A 9,920-nucleotide genomic window follows, 5' to 3' on the forward strand; every position below is an offset into this window, starting at 1 on the left:
GAGCAGCGCCACCGTCGTGCGCGCTGCTGGCCGAGGACCGCGTCACCCGACGTACCGAGACGGCTGAGAAGCGTCGGCAACGGGCGCTCGCAGCTGGCCGAGACGCGTCGGCACCCGACGGTCGACAAGACCGTGAAGGGCGCTCACCGCTGACCGAGACGCAGCGACACCCGATGGCTCGACGGGCCGAGACGCTGGCGCGCCACCTGTACGCCGGTGGCCGAGACGCTGCGTGCATCGTGGTTCGATGACGAACTCGTCGGATCTTCGTTGTTCATCGTTCGTGCGAACCTCGTACGATGAGATAACGATGAAGGATTATTTTAATGATTATTTAATTATTTTATTAAAAGATATCATTAAAATATTATTTTTTAATGGAAATAAAATCTTTTTGGAAGATTTGTCTAGATTTTAGGAATATTTTTATTATTTTCTATATCTATGGAAATAAATAATATTATTTTATTCCTAGATGATATAGATGAGAATAATTTAATAGTTTCCTAATATTTATCTAGACTTAAGGAATATTTTTATTATTTTCTATACCTATGGAAATAAATAATATTATTTTGATTCCTAGATGATATAGATGAGAATAATTTATAGTTTCCTAATATTTATATATCTAAGATCATAAAAAGGATAGATATGTATGAATACATTAAATAATGAAATATCTCTTCCTAATCTTGAACAAGGAAATAATTTGAATTTATTTTTCATGTCTTATTAAGGATTAAATAATTTGTTTATTTTAGATATACCTTTTAGTAGACATGAATAAGAATTAAATTCTCGAAAAACAGTTTCCTAAAGGAATATAACAACATTAAACTAAACATTTAATTATCCAGCAAATTAAATACTAATAGAATTTAATCAAGCCTTTCTCTGCCCTAAGGCTAAGGATAATTAAAGAAAAACCATAACCCAAATATATAAGCTATAATTACGAACTCAACGTTTGTATATGGTCTCCAACAATTGGTCTGCAATTTATGAAGCCTTTTTCTAATATTATCGCCACCTGCACTGTGAGGACAATAATCCTAAGAAATAGCAAGTTCATATGGCGGACTTCTCAAATATAAATGGTATGAACTAGAATGTGGTTTCCAATATTGTCGCCACCTGTTTTGTGGGGACAATAATCCTAAGAAACTACGCGATTCAGAAGTTCACACAAGATTTATGAGATAGCTTGATCTTGTTAGCAGCACATAAGCATTGTTATTATGGGAGTGTGTTGTAGAAATGAGATTCTGTAATGCTAAATTTGGTGGTCTTGCTTAGGCAACATTAGGCGGCCATGCCACTCTGTGGTCTCTGGACTATTCGTCGGTGTTGTGACCAGCAATATTGTAAGATTTTAATGCGTATTGACTTCCTCTGGAGGGTACAAAATTTTAATCTAATCAAATTTCTTACAAAATTTTAATTTTACAGTTGTAAGATTTTGAAAAGTTTTATGGTTAATCTAATCAAATTTCTTACATAAGTTTATGACAAATAGTAAAATACTATGTTTTGTAGTGCAATTCGAATCGTCACAATGTCGTTCAATCCTCTTTCTACAATTCTCAAAGAAAACAAACTCGAGGGCAAAAATTACATAGAATGGAAACAAAATTTGGACATCGTTCTTACAGCTGAAGAGTACAACTTTGTGCTCACAACCCCGCGACCTCTAGTACCGGCGGCTAACGCTGCGGTAGGACTCAGAGATGCACATAGAAAGTGGCATAAGGCGAATGAGATGGCTAAGTGCTACATGTTGGCATCTATGTCTTCAGTACTCAAGCATCAGCATTCTGCCATGGAAACTGCCACTGAAATTATGCAGAATCTCAAGAATCTTTTTGGTACTCAGAATCGAACAGCTAAGTCTCAAGCCTTTCGGAGTATCATGTCGAAGACAATGAAGGAGGGCTCGTCTGTGAGGGACAATGTCCTCGAGATGATGGACCGCCTCAACCAGATTGAGGTGTTGGGAGGGACGATCGATCCCGAGTCCCAGGTAACAATCATCCTTCAAAGTCTTTCCCCTAGCTTCCAGCAGTTCAAGCTCAACTTTGAGATGAACAAAAGGAATTACACCTTGGCAGAACTATTGACTGAATTTCAGTCAGCAGAGGACCTTATGGTCCAGGCTAAGGCTGCCATGATGACTTTGGCACCTCGTTCCTCTGGCTTCAAGCCTAGCAAAGGAAAAAGGAAGGCACCGAACTCAGAATCGGGCAAAGTGGCTAAGGGAAAGAAGAAGAAAAGAGCAAACAAGAAGCTCTCGGGTAAGTGTTTCAAGTGCGGAGAAAAGGGGCATTGGAAGCCAGACTGTCCTAAAAGGGGCAAGGCTACAGGTATGCACCAAGCTTTAGTAGTTGAGTCATGTTTGACTTTGACATCTACTTGCACTTGGGTTATTAACACAGGAGCCACTAATCATATTTGTTTTGATCCTGACTTAATGATCGTGAGATCGAAGTCTAGCTGGGCGACGCTACCAAAGTGGTGGCCGTTGCAGTGGGAGACATTTATTTGCGTTTTAGTAGTGATAGATTTTTGAGTTTGAAGAATGTTTTGTTGATACCTTCTTTTAGAAGAAATTTAATTTCAGTTTCTAAATTAGTTTATGATGGATATTCGATTTCTTTTAATGACAACTGCGTTATTAAGAAAGATGGTTCTTATATCTGTCATGGTATCATGGAAAACAATCTGTACACAATCATTTCTACACAATTTAATAATCGTAAATCAGAACTCAATACAACATCGAAAATTTCAAAGAAACGAAAGGAACCTTCAAGTTCAATGAACGAAACGTACTTATGGCACTTTAGACTTTGTCATGCAAATGAAAGGAGGTTTCATTCTCTTGTTCAACAAGATCTTATCAAAGGTCTAGAGGAGGAACCTTTTCATAAGTGTGAGTCATGCTTAGAAGGCAAGATGACCAAGAGGCCTTTTAAGGCTAAGGGCAATAGGGCCAAGGAAGTACTTGAGCTCGTTCATTCCGATGTATGTGGACCAATGTCTACGGAGGCAAGAGGTGGTTTTCGATACTTCATCACATTTATTGATGACATCTCGAAAATTGGATATGTCTATTTGATGCGTCACAAGTCAGAGTCTTTTGACAAGTTTAAAGACTTTAAGACTCTTGTGGAGAAGTATCATGGAAAGAATATCAAAAGCCTACGATCTGATCGTGGAGGCGAATACCTCAGTGCCAAATTTTTAGACTACTTATCGGAGTCGGGAATTAAATCCCAACTGACTGCGCCGGGCACGCCCCAGCAGAACGGCGTGGCTGAAAGAAGGAATAGGACCTTGTTAAATATGGTTCGATCGATGATGAGTTATGCACGTCTGCCTATTTCGTTTTGGGGACATGCCTTGCTTTCTACAAGCCATATTTTAGACAATTTACCATCAAAATCTGTACCTACTACTCCTTATGAGTTGTGGACTCGGCGCAAGCCCAATCTAGCACATCTCAAGATTTGCGGTTGCCCGGCTCCTGTAATGGAAAAGGATCCAACTAAGCTAGGATCAAGGATGGAGGTATGTTTGTTTATAGGATACCCCAAAGGGACGAAAGGTTATGAATTCTTTAGTCTCCGAGACAAGAAAGTCATTGTGAGTACTCACACGACATTCTTAGAAGAAGACTATGTAATAAATCATAAACCCAGAAGTGGAGTGGCTCTTGATGAGCTAACTTCTGTCACAAGTTCCATTAACCAAGAACGAGTACCAAGTGTACAAACAATTCCCGAAACTTCAACTTCTACTCAAAATATTGTAGTTCCGCGCCGCAGTGGGAGGGTCTCGCATGAGCCCGACAGTTACATTGGTTTGGGAGAATCTATGGATCACTCCTCGGACAGCAATGTATTAGATTCCTGGAACTTTGCGGAGGCGCAGGGATATGTCGATCATTGCGAATGGGTGAAAGCAATGGATTCGGAACTACAATCTATGATAGACAAAGACGTCTACGATTTGTCCGTCCTACCCGAAGGTTGTACTGCCATTGGGAGCAAGTGGATATATAAACGTAAACATGGACCCGATGGACGAGTTAAAGTCTTTAAGGCAAGACTAGTGGCCAAGGGGTATACCCAAAATGAAGGCGTCGATTATGACGAGACCTTCTCCCCAGTGGCCATGCTCAAATCGATCCGGATACTATTGTCTATTGCAGCTTATATGGATTGGGATGTATGGCAGACGGACGTTAAGACTGCGTTTCTAAACTGCGGTCTTGAGGAGACCATCTACATGGAACAACCCGAAGGATATGCCATAAAGGGCAAAGAACACATAGTTTGGAAGCTTAAGAAGGCCATTTGTGGCCTCAAGCAAGCATCTAGATCGTGGAACCAATGTTTCGATCAAACTGTTCGCAAGTTTGGGTTCGAAAAGTGTCCAAGTGAAAGCTGCGTGTATAAGAAAGTTGATAAGTGGAATGTGGTGTTCTTAGTTTTATATGTAGATGACATTCTTCTAATTGAAAACAATAAAAAGATGTTGTCATCAGTACGAACATGGTTGTCGAACTAGTTCGAGATGAAGGATATGGGAGACGCGAGACACATCCTCGAGATCAAGGTTCTTCGGAATCGAGAAAAGAAGATGTTGTTCTTATCTCAAGAACCTTACATCAACACAGTACTTAGTCGTTTTAGCATGCAGGATGCCAAGAAAGGTTTCTTACCTTTTAGACACGGCATCCATTTATCTCAAGAGATGTGCCCTAAAACGTCGTCTGAGATACAAGTAATGAGAAGGATTCCATATGCTTCGGCAGTTAGATGTCTCATGTATGCTATGCTTTGTACTAGACCTGATATTTGCTTTGCTGTTGGCAAAGTGGCAAGATATCAGTCGAATCCGGGCCAAGGACATTGGACTGCCGTAAAGAACATACTCAAGTACCTTAAACAGACTAAGGACTATGCTCTAGTTTACAATGCAGTCGAGCTCTGTCCTTTGGGATATACTGACTCAGACTTTCAAGCTGATCAGGACTCGAGAAAATTTACTTCATGATATGTGTTCACCTTAGGAGGTGGAGTCGTAATTTGGAAGAGTATGAAGCAGAAATGCATCGCGGACTCTACCATGGAAGCCGAGTATGTGGCCGCTTCGGAGGCTGCAAAAGAGGTTGTATAGTTCAAGAACTTCCTTATGGATTTAGGTGTGGTTTCGAATCTGCCCAAGAGCATCACCATTTATTGTAGAAATTCTGGTGCTGTGGCAAACTCGAAAGAACCAAGAGCTCACAAAGCGAGCAAACACATTGAGCGGAAGTATCATATCATCAGGGATATAGTGCAGAGAGGAGACATACAAGTGGTCGAGATTGCATCAGAGAACAACCTGGCAGATCCTTTTACAAAGGCTTTGGCGGTGAAACCGTTCGAGTGCCACGTTGAAGGGATGAGAGTTCGACTCATTCAAGACCTCAACTCGCTTTCAGTATAAGTGGGAGAAATTTTAGACGTGTGCACTACCACTTTGTATACTCGAAAGCTGTTTTGAGTATAAGTGGGAGATTGTTAGAGTTTTGTATACTACAAATCACCTTTCGAGTGATTGGATACTGTAAAACTCTAATTGTTATTTTCCAATAAATGCAACAGATTATTTTTTGTCATAATGTTCTTATGTTTTACATTTAATGGTTGTTTATTGCATATTTAAATGTATAAGCAAACGTAACAAAGTCTAAGTCTTTGTTTTAGTAGACCGGTTGTGGGCATCGTCCAATTTAAGGTAACAAGGTCAGTTCTAAACAAAGAAAAATAAGAATTTCACAACCTAGATAGGCCTAGACTACCTATCGCGAAAGGTTGCAATGCCAGTCCGATTATTTCTAAGCCTTATTGAAATAAGATGACGTTGGTGTGGTATAGCACTGAATGAATCTAACAGCAAGACGAGTCTTTATGCTATCTACTGAAAGACGATGTCTTGATAATTAATTTCTTAATCAATGTACGTTAGCATTGAGCATACGATATTGAGTATCTACTACTTTAACTTACCAAAGGTGCGGGTTTTTCGTAACCCAACGATCCAGGTATATTGGATAGTGGCGATCATTATCTAGCGGTGCTAGGATTGCTATAGCGTTGAATCGTGCGCGAGGAGAGTCTCGTTTTGATAACATCCACAAGAGGAGCTCGAAACAAGGTTTTATTATTTGGAACCTAGCTAGTTGGAATTTAATTACTCTGTGAATAATAAATAAGAGTTTGTTGCTAAGTCCACTCTTGGAATTAGAAATATATTAATTAATTAAGTCCATAGAAGAAAATAATTAATTAATGGATGTTTATATCTTAAGCGCGGGAAATAAATTAAATGCAATTAAAGGAAACCCGGAATACTTGTAATTTCGGATTTGGAAGGCAATGCAATATTACTTTTGTAGTGACTGCTTGTAATATTCCAATATAAGCTTATATTAAATTGTGGGTTCAATTTAATTAGTAAAAAGCTAATTGGGTGAGGCCTGTTCCAAATTCTTCCTTAGAATACAAAAAATACAATTATTATGGTTGAGAATTTTCGTCCCCCTCAAAGAAAGAGAGAGTTCGAAATTTTGCCTCCTCCGTTAGCTGAGTTCTGACTTCGTTATTCAAGTCCTAGTACGTTGGTGAGATTTGCCCACACGAATATCAGCGTATAGTCCGGGACACCAGTCAGAAGGTCCGAGGTCGAGTACTGAAGATCTTCACGTGGAGAAGACGCAAGCCATCATCGATTCTTGATTGAATCAACAAGGTAAATTGGTTAATTCCGTAGTAAGCATGTTTTAGGGATTTTATATGCTAAAGCATGTTTTAATTCAAGTTATGATCATGATAATTATGCGAATTGAATTTGTCTAAATAATCTGCTAAATAGATCAAATTTATGTGATCGGTAAATTCATGCACGCTTCCGCTGCCAACTCCTTCAAATCCACCCACAGATCTTAATATTTTGCTTCTATACATGATAAATTAGAAGATCTTAATATTTGTCTTCTATACATGATAAATTAGATGTTTCTTATATTTGTATTTATGCGTATCGTTGGTTCAGGTACGATGCGGCTGGCAGACCCGGCCACACACTTATACAAAAGTGCACTATGGCAATCAGGCAGTTGGCCTACGGAGGCGCGGCAAACATGTGGGACGAGTACCTCCACATCGCCGAGACGACTGCCCTGGATTGTCTGAAGTATTTATGTCAGGACGTCATTGAAATATTCCGTGATCAGTATCTTCGAAGCCCTACCCCTGAAGAGTGCCAGGATCTGATGTTGATTCATGGGGAGAAGCATGGGTTCCCCGGGATGTTGGGCAGCATAGATTGTATGCATTGGGAGTGGAAGAACTGCCCCGCTGCCTGGAAAGGGTTCTACACGACCGGCTACAAGGGAAAGAATCTCACGATGATCCTCGAGGTCGTAGCTGATTACCAGCTGTGGATTTGGCATGCATATTTTGGGGTAGCCGGGTCTAACAACGACCTCAACGTCCTCAACTCGTCGCCCCTTTTCAACGAGCAGTGTCAAGGCATCGGTCCGGCCATCAGTTTTATCGCCAACGGGAACCAGCATGATATGGGCTACTACTTGGCGGATGGGATATACCCTAGGTGGCCCGTCTTTGTGAAGATAATCAGATGCGCATCAGATGAGAGGAAATCCTACTTTGCAGAACGGAAGGAGTCGGCGCGCAAGGACGTGGAGCGCGCATTTGGTGTGCTCCAGTCTCGATGGGCGGCAATTAGGGCTCCAACACGTTTGTGGCATGTCGACTGCATTGTTGATATAATGTACGCTTGTATTATCCTGTACAACATACACTACTAGAAAATTGGCTCGTAATGACACTTAAAATTGTCACTAGAAAATTACTGTGCTGACACTTCATCTATAATGGCACTTGATGAAGTGTAGCACCGGGTACCTGTAGTAAGAGGTAGTGTGTAGATAGTACATCTATGATGACACTTTTTATGTTGAAGTGCAGTAACAATATATTATAAAGTACAGTGAAAAGCTAGTGTGTAGATAGTACATCTATGCTGACACTTTTTATAAAGTGTGATAAAAAAAGTGTAGAGAGAAGCAATTTTTCTAGTAGTGATAATTGTCGAAGATGAAGGTGTACAACTGACTAGTTGGGCCAATGACGATGCTAATGAAGCCGGCCCAAGCCACGGCGTGGCCGCCCCCAACGTACGAAGGGGGGTATCTCACTATGAAGTCGGCCGCCTCAAGGCACATGCCGACATGCGCCAAGTGGATGCTCATATTCGACTTCAAAAGGATTTAATTGAAGAGTTGTGGGCGCGGAGGACTGCACGTCGTTAGATTTTTTTTAATTAATGTAATTTTATTTAATTAATGTATTTTTTTAATTTAAATATCATTATTGAATTTTCCCATGTCGTAAATTTAATTCCGTATTTTGTGTGATTGTTAATTATTTATATTTTATAATTTTGTTTATTGTGGCTAGCCTATTGCTTGTCCAGTTGCTTGTCCTGATGATGTGGCAGGAGGAGTTTTTTGTGCTGATGATGTGGCAGGAGAAGCTTGTGGCTAGCCTATGGCTGGCCTATTACCATTGGAGATGCTCTAACATCATCTAAATACAAAATACAATAAGAAGATTATAAATATAAAGCCTCAAACAACAAATTCTCTAAAACAGATCACATCTAAAAAATTTCTCCATATCAATGAATCAAGTAAATTAACTTATACCAAAACAAGAAAGGACTAACCTTGATTAAATTTCCCCAATAATCATATAAAAAAAGTAGAATCTTCCACAACAAAACAAAGGACTAACCTTGATTACAAAATAGTGACAGATTCATATAAATCTGGAGTTGCTTATTCTGCTTTGGAATTTAAAAATCTTCGTGGCTAAATTATTATCTAAATAAAAGTAATGGTTGGTTCTGAAAAAAAAACATGTTTCCAAATTGATAATTTAATACAAAGCCTTTAAATGGACATCGGAAGTAGAATGGGGCTTTAGAGCATCCACAACCGTGCTCTTGCCAGCGAGCACGGTTGTGGGCCCGACACCACTATTCCTGTCTGCTCTCTGTCAAGAGCACGACACCCACAGCTGTGCTCTTTCGCAAGGACGAGCACAATTCAATTTAAAATTCAATTAAACAAAAACATTTCCATAATATTAAAATTCATTAAAAAACCACAATAAATATTACAAATTACAAATAAAATAAAAAAGACATAATTAAAATCCTAAAAAATACTCCTTCCGTCTCGGACTACTCGCACATTTCCTTTTCGGCACGGAGATTAAGGAATGAGTGTATAGCAAAGTCAACAATTGCGGCTGTAGGTGATAATTTTTACTAAAATTGGAAAGAGTGCAAATAACTTGGGACGCCCAGAAAGGAAATAAGTGCAAGTAGTCCGGGACGGAGTGAGTATAAATTGCATAATTAAAATACTAAAAATTAAATATTACATAATTAAACTCCTAAAAATTAAAAATTACATAATTAATAGGTGGATTTATCTTAACACGCTATAGGCTATACCTTCTTTATATTTTTTTTTCTATAAATATATGTTATACAACCACCAGTTTTAATGTGTTAACTTACTTTCTCATTGCCATCTCCTGTAGCATTATTGAATTTTTTGCAAAACGAAAAATTATGTTATGAAGGATTCCTACTCTTTACCAATAGTAGTACATATATATTCATTTATTTTATACTCTTTTTGTGTGATTATTATGTTACTAATTATGTGATCTTATCATAGGAATCACATTTCTCAATAATCTAGAGCCTAAAATAACTTCATCAATCATCAAAGTTTGGTATGTTCGTATATTTGATACGATCAAACCTGGAGA

The sequence above is a fragment of the Salvia splendens genome, chromosome 11, assembly GCF_004379255.2.
Source record: "Salvia splendens isolate huo1 chromosome 11, SspV2, whole genome shotgun sequence".
In the NCBI taxonomy this organism is placed as follows: domain Eukaryota; kingdom Viridiplantae; phylum Streptophyta; class Magnoliopsida; order Lamiales; family Lamiaceae; genus Salvia; species Salvia splendens.